General features: G+C 42.7%; 1 protein-coding gene across 2 annotated transcripts in view; it reads left to right on the top strand.

The window, feature by feature from the left end:
- Positions 1-13,088, top strand: part of HLF (HLF transcription factor, PAR bZIP family member) — a 42,377-nt gene that overhangs the window by 3,007 nt on the left and 26,282 nt on the right. The window lies entirely within an intron of this gene.

Below are 13,088 nucleotides of genomic sequence, written 5' to 3'. Positions count from 1 at the left end.
TTCTCATGGCACTGTTGTATCCAGTATCACAAGATATTAGGTGCCAGATGCGCTAAAGATTCATATGTCCCTTTATGCTTCAGCCACCAATCCAGAGTACATGCGTCCATGCTGATGACGGGTTCTGCTCAATAACAGTCCAAAGCAGTGAGGACCGACAGATGTTCATTTTCATTATCTGAGTCAGATGCCTCCCGCAGAAGGTTGATTTTCTTTGTTGGTGGTTTGGGTTTTGAAGTTTCTGCATTGGAGCGTTGCTCTTTTAAGACTTCTGAAAACATGCTCCACACCTCATCCCTCTCAGATTTTGGAAGGCACTTCAGATTCTTAAACCTTGGGTCGAGTGCCGTAGCTGTCTTTAGAAATCTCACATTGGTACCTTCTTTGCATTTTGTGAAATCTGCAGTGAAAGTGTTCTTAAAATGAACAACGTGTGCTGGGTCATCATCCGAGACTGCTATAAGATGAAATACATGGCAGAATGCAGGTAAAATAGAGCAGAGGATATACAATTCTCCCCCAAGGAGTTCAGTCACAAATGTAATTAACACATTATTTTTTTAATGAGCATCATCAGCATGTCCTCTGCAATGGTGGCCGAAGCATTAAGGGGCATGCGCATGTTTAACATATCTGACAAGTAAATACCTTGTAATGCCAGCTACAAAAGTGCCATGCAAATACAATGTCACCAGAAAGTGAAACAGGCAAATAAGAAGCGGGCAGCATTATCTCCCGTAAACGTAAACAAACTTGTTTCTCTTAGCGATTGGCTCAACAAGAAGTAGGACTGAGTGGACTTGTAGGTGCTGAAGTTTTACATTGTTTTGTTTTTGAGTGCAGTTATGTAACAAACAAAATCTACATTTGTAAGTTACACTTTCACGATAGAGATTGCACTACAGTACTTGTATGAGGTGAATTGAAAAATACTATTTTATAGCTTTTACAGTGCAAATATTTGTAATAAAAATAATATACACTTATTTCAATTACAACACAGAATACAATATATATGAAAATGTAGAAAAACATCCAAAATATGTAATAAATTTCAATTGGTATTCTATTTTGTTTAACAGTACGATTAAAACTGTGATTAATTGCGATTTATTTTTTTAATCGCGATTCATTTTTTTGAGTTAATCATGTGAGTTAACTGCGATTAAACAGCTCTAATAATAATCTGGAGAAATGCTAACCAGCTCTGCAGGAATTTTTGCTTAAATCATGTCAAGAATCTGGGAATTCCATGGAAAATTGCCTGTCATCTTTTTCCTACCGGTAACCTAGCTATTAACAGGCTAAAAATACAAACAGAAGTAAAAATAGTAATACACAGATGCCACTATGTAAAATGAACAGGGGAAGAAAAAGGGAGAAAGCGTGAAAGAGAATTCGTACAGTCAACAGGACCATATTCTTTAAGACAGAAGAGAATTCAGGGCCCCAGCTGTCAGTGGTAGGAAGGAAGTAGGGAGGAAGGTTCTTGTTTGTAATGTTGGCCGTATCATTGTATGTCCTATACTCCTGTAACATACCAGGCAAAAAGCACACACAATAAAAAACAGAGACGTAATAGTTAAACATCAGGCAAGAAATAAAACACAAAAATTTACATCAGATTCTGATCTGTTACACTAGTGTAAACCCAGAGTGTAATTATTGACTTCAGTTGAGTTACATGAGACTCAGACCTACAGAAGAACAGCCATACTGGGTCAGACCAGTGGCCCATCTAGCCCAGTACCCTGTCTTCCAACCCTGGCCAATGCCAGGTGCTTCAGCAGGAATGAACAGAACAGGCAATCATCGAGTGATCCATCCCCTGTCATCCACTCCCAGCTTCTGGCAAAAAGAGGCTAGGGAATATTCAGAGCGTGTGGTTGCATCCCTGCCCATCCTGGCTAATAGTCATTGATGGACCTATCCTCCATGAACTTATCTAATTCTGCCCTAAGCAGTAGGCAGAGAAGGAAACACCTTAAGGCTGGATTTTGATCATAAACCTAATTCAAAACCATTTGATGGCAATGGGAATTTTTCACTGAGTTCAGGGGACTTTAAATCAGACCCTTAGTATCTCTAATGGAGTTATGCCGGTGTCCGAGATGAGAACCCGGTGCACAATATCAACAGTTTGGCGGAAATGGAGCAATAAGAAGCCTTATGCTTTCAAATAAAGTGGCATATTCTTACTAAACTTCGATTGTGACCCTACACTCCTACAACATTTCAGAAAGCAAACTTTGCTGCTGGGAGCAGGAAACCACTCCTCTCCCCTCTGGTTGATCACTTGCCATGCGCAGCATGTAATGCCATTGTCAGAACCATTTGATAAAGAAGCAAAATAAATAAATAGAATGACGATAGTTAGGGAGGAAAAATAATGTGCAAAAATCACATGAATTGGCAAAATTCATTTCTTATTTAAAAAAATATAAAGCTGTGAACAGTGTTTTGGGCCCAACCTGGGAAGTTATTCTGTGATTTTTCATTTACTCGCCTTAACACGGGCTAGTTCTTGTGAAACTGTGTTTTTTCCCTCAGCTTTAAGGGGCCTCAGAGTTTAGAGTGAACAGTCATTGATACCATTCTCCCAAATTAAATAACACTTAGAGCTGGCAAGAGGAAAAAACACCCCTACTTTTCTTGTGATATTTTTAACAAGCCATTGTGCACACATGTGGTTTTTTTCTCTCTCTCTCACACGTGCATGCACACAAAATTAAGAAGTGATTATCCCTTGCCATTCTTTTTTCAGAAGCTCCTGAAAGTGAGCCAGCCTTTTAATGATCACCTGTCAGAATGTATTTGTAATCTGAGTTATGGGTCAGCTGTTTGCATGTTTTTTTGCAGCCCATTGATTTTTAGTGTTTTTTCCATTCTGTTTGCAACATTCTTGGGGCTCATAATCTTTTTTCACAAATGCAATTATACTTTTTTTTAATGTTGTAAAAGAAATCCAGATCTCGGTGTGTGTGAGGGTAAGGGGGAAATAGCTGTGATTGCAGTTTTTAAAACTTCATGGCACCTTCTATTGCCAAACTATCATGTAGTTTATTTTTCTCTAGATGAAGAGTTGAGTTCGTGTTTGTAAGTCACAATATTTTTTCTGTGCTATAACTGGATGCAGAGTAAAACCAAGAAAAACTTTAAGCAGTAACTTTCTTAAAGACAATGCAAATTCACTGTGTCAATAGATTTTAACATACATCATTTTATAAATATCTCTATTTTCACACACTCTGTTTTGAGGAAACCTCAGAATTCCAACATGGACTTAAGTATTTGATCTACTTTTAAAATCAGACTACAGATATATTTTAAACATATCAAACTCTTAATATTTAAAAAATAGCAATTAAAACTGCTATGAAAAGACTTAAACAAATGTCCTGTTCTGAAATATAGAAGACATGAGCTGCAGCTCTGCTAAATTATTATTAATGTAAAAAAGCATTGGCATGGAGGCATGCCATTTACATATTACATGTGGATTTTATAGTCTGTTTTTAAAATTGTGCCTTGAGAAAGAAGTCTTGGTTTGATAGTTGTGGGCTTCCTTTTTTTAGTTACCAAAAGGACTTCTGCTTGGTTGTCATGATTTATTTTATTATGCCAAGGCACAGGACCAATTAGAATTCAAAAAAGTATTACAATACCAATACTAATGCGATTCTTATGGTCTTATTAGTGTTGGCTAAACTAAGATGCCAAGGTGATAACTCTACCGCAATTATAATAAAATGTTTGTATTCTTTTGTGTTCAGCATGCATCCTCTGAGTTCCATCTTGCTTAATGTTATTAGCGCTGCCTGTCTTGCAGTGTGGCAGTTAATATATATAGGACCAAATCTTGCTCACCTCCCATCAGATGGTATTGGTTTAAATGGGTCTGTTCCCAGGAATAAGACAAACGGAATTTGGCCCATAGTATGTGATACATTGATGCTAAAATATGTGCATGCATACATGTGAGTTGTGTGTGTGGGGGGGATATATACATGTTTGTGTGATGCGGCAGGGGCTCAGAGACGTGTATGTTTACAACATTCATATACGAGCAACATAAAATGCGTTGTTGAAGTTATGATATTGCATATCACACGTATGTGTACTGAAATTTAACCATTGTTTGAATGACACAATTAGCTCCTAAGTACTAACTTATTTTACCACTACTGGAAATGATCCAGAAACGTGCAGTGACATTTGCCAGGGAACTTAGTTAAGCTCAGCAAAGCTAATCTGAATTTAACTGTAAATATGACATTACAGAATTATAACGGATTGGTTTTCCTTTAGGAAAAATGCTCCTTTTTTTTTTTTTTTTGTATTGGTCTGTGTATCTTTACATTGTGGTTGACAAAAAGATAGGTTCATCAATTTATCATTTGTTCTCTGAGTGAAGAATGAATAAAATAATAATACCACTCGGTACAGTAAGTGGAGGCTGGATATAAAGGATACAGTTTTTATTTGGCTCAAGAGCTATCCTGTATAGCGAGTGCTGCAAGATTAGATTCTGGTTGTGATTTTGTTTAATAATGAGGCATAGTGACTGTTCAACTCACCAGTGCAATGTTACATCCTTCGCTAACGTGTAGATGGACTTGGAAACGTTTTCTCTTTGCTATCAGGAGCACTTACCTCTGATTAGTTGGTTTAAATCAATAGTCATCTTAAGGAAAATGTTTCTACAAAGTTAGTTTTTTAAATTAACTTGTTCACTGTGAACGCATTTTGTTGCTGCTCCGTATTATGTGTTTTCCGTCTTTGCAGACCTTGTTTTGTCTTTGTCTGTTCTGTAGTAGGAACACAGACCTGGATTTGGTTATGGAGCTCTTTAAAGAATGTTTAACTGCACTTTGCTGTTTTTGTGTGAAGAATGTGGAATGTAATACTTTGCCGTCATCAGATGATACCTAGTTGGTGATAGCAGGCATCTGTTTAACATCTGGCTTTTTATATGTCATCTTCGTAATTTAAATGGATAGTGCAGCTGTCAAGATAGAGAGTGGGTAGGGCCACAGGGGGCTCAGTTGAAGCTGGGGTAGGAAGAATTTCCTTACCTTTTTGCTTATTCGGTGTATGAATACAGCAGGAATGGAGTGCTGTCCTGCACAATGCATGACATAGTTCTTCCCCTTTATTTGCCAGATAGATACTGAAACAAAATGACAGAAATGAGTTACCGTTGGGAAGTTTCCAGTTCTTCCTCAGGGCTTTGGATCCGGCCCACGGGATTGCCTCCCGTGGCGCTGTGGGCCCCGCGCTGCTCTCAGAAGCGGCCGGCACCATGTCCCTGTGGCCCCCGGGCAGGGGGGCAGAGGGCTCCGTGCGTTGCCCTTGCCTCCAGGCACCACCCCCCGCAGCTCCCATTGGCCGGGAACGGGGAACCGTGGCCAATGGGAGCTTCAGGGGAGGTACCTGGAGGCGCTGCAAGGGCAGCGCACGTGGAGCCCTCCTCCCCCAGGGGCCGCAGCGCTTCCTGGAGCAGCACGGGGGAGGGGACAGGGCAGGCATGCAGGGAGCCTGCTCTGGCCCCGGTGCGTGCCGCTGCCACCCCGGAGCCGCTTTAGGTAAGCGGCGCCGGGCCAGAGCCCGAACCTCTCCTGCACCCTGCCCCGCAACTCCCTGCCCTAAGCCCCCTGGCTGCACCTCGCACCCCTCCTACACCCCAACCCCCTGCCGAGCTCCCTGCTGCACCCTGCACCCCTGTACACCCCAACCCCGTGCCCTGAGCCCCCTGCCGCACCCCTCCTACACCCCTGCCCTGAGCCCCCTCCTGCACTCTGCACCCCTCCTGCACCCTAATCCCCTTCCCTGAGCCCCCTCATACACCTCACACCCCTCCTCTGCCCCAACCCCTTGCCCAGAGCCCCTTCCTGCACACCACACCTTCTCCCACACTCCCTCCCAACCCCCTGCCCTGCATAGAATTTCCCCACCCAGATGTGTCCCTCAGCTCAAAAAGTTTGTCCACCCCTGATCCAGCCTCTCAACACCATATACAGAGTGACTTAATTGGTGGCCTAGTCCAAGGAGGGGTGTGTTTTAGCACCCCTTAATTCTGGTTTGCCTTTTCCCTCCCTTATATCTTAATATTCCCCCCTCTTCCAGAACAATTTTCACGATTCAAGGACTTGCATATTCCCAGCAGCCAGATATGCACGCAACCTCCTCCTAAGCTGTCATGCTTGCTTACAAGCAATTACTAGGTGCATGGTCCATGCCATGAGCCCCCTTACCGAGAGGCTGAGGACACCACCTCCCTGTGAATTTCTTGAACCTTGGACTGCCACGTGGCAGTGACCAGCAGAGCCATCAAGCAGGCCCATACTGAGTGCTGCTTCTTCACATTGATTCTCCCGTGAAAGCTCCTCTCTGAGTGGCTGTTGCCTGCATGACCATGTGTTTTAGGCACGTGGTACTGCCCTGTGCAGCCTGCTCTGCATGACTTTTGCTAGAACAGCAGCAAGCACATGTTGGGCTGTTTGTTCCTGCCATGACCAGCTGATAGGGAAATCACAGCGAAATGGAAAGGTTTAACTGCATGGGCGTCATGTGCCAGGGAAATGTAATATGCAGAAGATCCTCACCAAACTGTGATTTGGATCAAAGAAAAAAGATACAGAGTATATTTTGGCCAGTATAAAAATAGACTCTCTTGCATTACAAGAAAAAAAAAAGAAAGTTCTAAATGCACAAGCCTAGCTAATGCTGGAAGCAAGCACATTGTGTACCCTCCTCACTCAGTAGATTTAGTTTTAATATTTGCTGTTAAATGGTAATTTATTGGTTAATAGATTCTTTTTTATGTGATTAAGCAATTTACATATTTAGAGGTTAAAAAGTAAACAAGAAGGATGTTCTCCTTTTTGTGTGCTAATTTGGAAATATACAGGGCCTGATTCTGCAAACCTCACATGGAGTAGCTTTTACCAAATGAATGAGACTACTTGTGTGAGTAAGTGCGACTCAAGGTGACTAAGGGTTGCCCAATGGGCAACAAGCGTGATTTATTGCTTGAGAGACAGTTCAGGGGTGAGCAACCTGCATGTGTCATGATCATCTGAGTAAGGAGCTATGGTGAAGTTCTAAGAGCCTTCTTTCACATCTCTAAATGTGGTGCAGTGTTTGACTAGTTCAGTTATTTGACTTTTTAAGAAGCCAGGGTATCCTGAAGTCTTCACATTTTGTTTCATGATATGGTTAGGAGAGGGGACATCATCAGCTATACGCGAAGAAGACATGGATGTCTCTTTAGATGTAGCTCTGAGTAAACATTAAATTGTTCAATTTTTATTTATTTATTTATTTGGCAGTAGACTGGCAAAATGGGAGATAGCTATGGCCAGATTCTGCCCAGTTAATCACACTGATGAGTAGTTCACTCCTCAAGTAATCCTATTGATGTCAATGAGGCCATGTATAGCGGCATAGCTATGGCACTGTAGCTATGCCGGCATAACCTCGTAGGGTAGGTGTAGCCTACAGCGACAGAAGGGGTATTTTCCATCACTGTAGGAACACCACCTCACTGAGCAGTGGGCGATAGAAACATTCTTCCACCGACCTAGCTGTGTCCACACTGGAGGTGAGTTCAGCATGACTGTGGCACATATGGGTATGGATTTTTCATACCCTTGAGTGCCGTGGCTATTGCAATCTAAGTTTTAAGTGTAGACCAGGCCTGAGGTGCTGCTCAGCAGGAGAAAGGGGTTGAGCAATCTAGAACTTTGTTTGCCCCCGATCAACTCTAAGGGGTGTGGGAGAACGGAAGGGGTCTCCTGTCTTTCTGGATTTTCTGTGTGAGGTGGTAGCCAATGCTCATTTCTGTATGTTCTAAGGACAGTGTGAAAAGACACTCATGATCAGTAAAGAGTGCTTTGGAGCATTGTATAATCAGAAGCTCTCACTGGCTGGTGGTGCCTTGCCAGGGATATATTTAACACGCATATTAGTAACTAAAAATGATGTTTTTAAAAAATAAACATTTCATTAAAACAGTATCACTTTCATCAGTGGTTAACATGTTATGAATTCCAGACAAGTTCCAGAAAAGCCTGGGATGGATAGAAAAGCAGTATCCTAGCCAACCAGTACCCAAAGACACACAAGCTATGATCTTTAGCATATAAAATGTTTTGGACAGTGCAAGAGCTGGAAAACCACAAATTGAAAAACATTCAGTGCATCAGATCCAGTGGTGTTCCGTGGAGTAAATTACACTTTAATTTACTTCTGGTGGTGGTTTTTCCTACTGGATCCCCCTCTTTGGCATGGAATTTACAATATGCCCATTGAATTCCAGATTGGTGCAAATTACATATTTTGCCACTTACTCCCATGGTCTGCCAAATGTACACCCGGGTTTACATCACCGCTGTTACTGGCCCAGAGCCATCACAGGAGTTGCACCTGTTACTCTGGGCTGCAGTTGAGCCAAAAATTTGAAGGGCCAAATTCTGCCTGGATTTACATCACATGTGAACCCATTGTTTAGTCGGTTTGACGCTGAGCCCTCTTCCATTGCCTCAGGTTTCCGTTCGTAGCTATGTCTTAATCTTTTGCTTTTAAAGTTGGTAATGTTCTTCTGTTTGGATGAAATTTCATTTCATGCCGGAGCGATAGCATTTGCTCATATGCTACCATTTGTCTTTTTTTTTCCCCCCCCCTGTTTAGGCTGGTAAAACCCCAGTCTTAATAGAGCCAGGGAAAACTCTCTTAGATCTTCAGTGCTTAATTGGAGATGAAACACAGATAATTACTGAAACAAAACGTACCAGGTGCCTACAAATCAGCATGTTCCTTCGATTAGTGTACATTTGTCATAAACAGATGCCAGAATGAGCTACAGCAGTAAATCATCTGTGACAAAATGTCCTCCTAAAAATGTATATGCATAAATGGACAGGCACAAATATTTTGTTTGGTAGAAGGGATGGCAATGACTTCTTTTCCAATTAGCCATAGGGATCTCAGTCTGCAATAAATTCTTTACTCTGGAACACGGCTGTGGACAATAGGTCACAGATTAAGTAGTTCATTGCAAAACTGGTTGGTGCTCCTGAATTTAATAAACAAATGGATAAACATGTCTCTTAATTCATAGCAAATCCATTACTTCGTGTGGCAAGCATTGGACCACATGCTTTCTAAAGTGATCAGAGGCTCTTCTACTGGTTCAGTACCTGCTCGTGAAAATGACTATATTTCAAATAGCCTGGTCACTCTGTAGTTGCAATACAGATGAAAACATTAAAACCAAACACCAAGTGCTGTCTAAACAGAATCCCAGTAGTGATTACTTTCATGGTTTTATTTTCTAAGGAGGAAAAGAGACTGTAACTTTTTTTCTTTTTTTTCCAAATGGAGGAAACAAACATGATGTGAAACAGATTCTAAACACAAGGCTCCTGCATAGCTCATTTGAAGGACTAGCCGATGAAGTCACCAAAGTCATAGTGCTCAATCCTCCAAAAGCAGAATGTCGCACTGGCCTTCAAAATGTATAATACAGGGAGTCAGTCAAAAAAGAAAGAGAGAGAGGAGAAATCTTGAAATAGTTTGATCTTAAATTCTGCAACATGCAATTTCAAGCTCTCAAGTCTAACAATGTGCAAAAGAGTAACACCAGGTTTAAGTATGACAGAGGTAAATTTGGGTCTGAAATGAGTGATGCATCATCGAGAAGTGCAATGATAATATCAAGCGATTAAATTCTAACTCTTGCTACATATGAGCTAGTACTTCTTAAGGGCTAAATCCTGTTCGTCGTCAAAGCTGGGGTGGTAACTGGCTTAGTTCCAGGGACAATTCAGGGATCAGACAAATGGAATATTCCCTCTTTTTCAGCTGTTACTGAGGTCTCAAGGAGTCTCTTCTCTACAGCTGCTGTACCTCCATGCAAGGGGGGCATTTGATGTACACAGTGTTGCTAACTCTTGCAATCTTATCACAAGTTTCACGGTATATGGTGGGTTTTTTTGTTTTTTGTTTTTCCCCTCCTGGAGTCTTGTGATGATATGAGAATCTTGCCTTCCTTTTTTAAATGTGAGTTTCTAGTCCTCGTGGCTGTGGAGAAAATCTTCAAAACATTGAACTCTAAAAGCTTAAAAAGATCCCAACGCTCATTTTTTTTTTTTAAAGTCTCATTTTTTTCAAGCCAACTGCATGACTTCTTGAGGCCTGACTCACAGTTTATAATGCTTTGAAGTGGCAATATTGTCCAGATATTGTAGGATTCAGCAGCCTCAGCTTGTCCTGTCTCCCCTCTGTACTTGGACAGCGGGAGCCCTTACATAGGATAGCTTTGGACTGTCTACACAGGCTTTTTGCATCCTGTTTCCCGCTTTGTGAAGCAGAACCACCCCAGTTCTGTAGTCGAGGGCACCTTGCTGAAATGGCTCTGTTCTCAGCCATGTCCCATTTCAGTTTGGTGCCTGCGATCTTGAGCACCTCATCTTATCACAGCCGTTGCAATATCAGTTGTGGGAAAATGTTGGCGGGGAGGTGTCTGAGGGTACATCTACACTTACCGGAGGGTCCGGCGGCAGGCAATCGATGTTCTGGGATCGACTTATCGCGTCTAGTGAAGACGCGATAAAATCGATCCCTGATCGCTCTGCCGTCGACTCCGGAAATCCACCGCGGCAAGAGGCGGCAGCGGAGTCGACGGCAGCGCGGCAGCGGTCGACTTTCCCCCGTCCTCACAGCCAGGTAAGTCGACCTAAAATACGCAACTTCAGCTACAGTATTCACGTAGCTGAAGTTGCGTATCTTAGGTCGACCCCCCGCTGTAGTGTAGACCCAGCCTGAGTGACCTTGTGTATACGTCTTGCCATCCAATCTCCAAAATATACGTCTACCAGCCCTTTCCACCTTATGCAGCATGTTTCAATCAGTGTAAATTTTCACTCATAGGCTGGGGCATGGAGGGGCTCGGTTAGGAATCAATAAGAAACATGGTGGAAGTGGGCTAGGAACAGTCAGGGATTGAGGAAAGCTAGGTTTGTAGGGGGATAAAGTAGAGAGGAGAGAGAGAGATTTGTTTTCTTGTGGGTTTTAAGAAATTGAGTAATTGAAGGATTGGATTAACCTGATATGACTTTTTTTGTTTTTCTGCCAGATTAGATATGTTGAGTTTCTTGGCATGGTGCATTGTATGGTACATCGTGTGCTGTAAATATAGGTGTGTCGGTAGAAAGCTTTAATGACGCAGCAGCCTTGCAGCATAATGTAGTATATCAGTATAGTACTGGGCAGATTTTCTTTTTTTCCTCTTGCTTGTTAATCTACTCTGCATTACGTTTCCAACAGGCAGTCAAGTCACTTGAAGACCACCTTTTGACATTAAAAAAATCGTTGGATCTAGTAATGGCATCATAAAAGGGCATGTGAAGTGAGGAAGGCTGGTGTATAAAAAGAAATGCTTTGAAAGAGAGTCAGGACTGTTCCATGGACACAAAGATACAGTTTACTGGGAAATGTTGTGAATGTTTGTTTTTTATTTTTATAATTGTGTCTTAAGATGTTGCCTACTCCCGGGGGAATTCTGCACCAAAAAATTAAAAATTCTGTGCACAGTATTTTAAAATTCTGCAAAATTCTGCATATTTTATTTGTTATAACCCCGCTGGTTTCAATTATTTTGGTAATTTATTTACACTGCAATACAATGAATGATGAATGGGAGTGGGGAGCACTGGAGGAAATCCCCAAGCCCCCTCTGTCTAATAGTAATGTAGGTAGTATTGACCCTTTACTTCTAGTTATTTAGTCAACAAATATATGCTCAGTGTTACATCGTAGGCAACTGAAGAGTAGGCGAGGGCTGGTGACTCAAACTCACAATTTATATTGGCTACTGACCATCTCCAGAAAGCTCAGTAGCAAACAGTTCCTGGAGCACATTTTGATAGGAAAATTTTTCAGTCCAAAAATTTAGACCAGTTCTAATCACTAAAGCACCATAAGCATTTATAAGGCCACAGAGTGTGACACAGAGACAGTGTGTGACTGTGTGTGTTTGACACAGTGTGTGTATGAGACACAGAGACACAGACTGTGTGTGTGAGTGTGACACAGACTGTGTGTGTGAGTGTGACACAGAGACTGTGTGACACTGTGTGTGCTGGCTGCTGAGAGAGTTTCTGAGACACCTTGCGCTGTCTCTTTAAGATGCTCACTGAAAGCTCTTCTGCTCTGTCCTGAGCCCTGTTATCTCCCCTCTCCCCCTCTGCAGAGATGGGTCTCATAGAGCTGGGGAGAGAGAGACAGAGACTCTGTGAGCTGGCTGCTGGGGAAATCTCAGAAACAGTACACTGTCGCTTTAAGAAAGGCACTCAGTCATTCACCCTTCCACGCAGCAGCTCCAAGTCCTGAGCCAGGCTATGTCCCCTGCCTCTGACCCGCTCTGCAGAGATGGGGTACAGGAGTGGGGGGGGGTGGGGGACGGATGAGGGGACACCCTGCTGACATCAGCACCTTCCTCTCCCTCCCCGCCCCTGCTCTGCACAGCCAGCAGGAGGGTCCCAGACTCCCAGGAGCAGCTGCAGGATGAAGCAATGTGGGGGGAGGGCAACTGAACTCATGCTCTCCTAATCAGCTGGGCGGCACTTAAATCTCTCCTGCATGGCCGCTCAAGCGCACAGCTTACAGGGAACGCAGACGGGGAGGGGTGTGTGACCGCTCTGGTGGCTTCCCTTTGCTTCCCCGTCAGAAGTCATTTTTCTGCGGAGAAGTAAAGAATCTGCAGGGGCCATGAATTCTGTGCACGCGCAGTGATGCAGAATTCCCCCAGGAGTAACGTTGCCTTAAGAGTAACTGGAAAAGTAGAAGTTAGATCCAGATCCAAAATGACTTCAGGTGCTGGGCTCACCACTGTTTGAAATAAGTCTCCCTGCATACGTACTCTGAAGTGAAATTTTCTCATTTAAAAAAAAATAGTTGCCCAAAGTTTTCCCGGAAACATTTGTAGTGAAATGACTTAACATGGTGAATTAGTTTTCTATATTGGCCATATAGTCACACAGCTACCATTGAAGTTGAAGTGAGCTGTGTGCATATGTCTGAGAGTA

The sequence above is a fragment of the Terrapene carolina genome, unplaced genomic scaffold (assembly GCF_002925995.2).
Source record: "Terrapene carolina triunguis isolate 2854851 unplaced genomic scaffold, T_m_triunguis-2.0 Scaffold192, whole genome shotgun sequence".
Classification (NCBI taxonomy): domain Eukaryota; kingdom Metazoa; phylum Chordata; order Testudines; family Emydidae; genus Terrapene; species Terrapene triunguis.
Note: the sequence above shows the minus strand (reverse complement) of the source record. Positions and strands in the feature narration are given on the sequence as shown.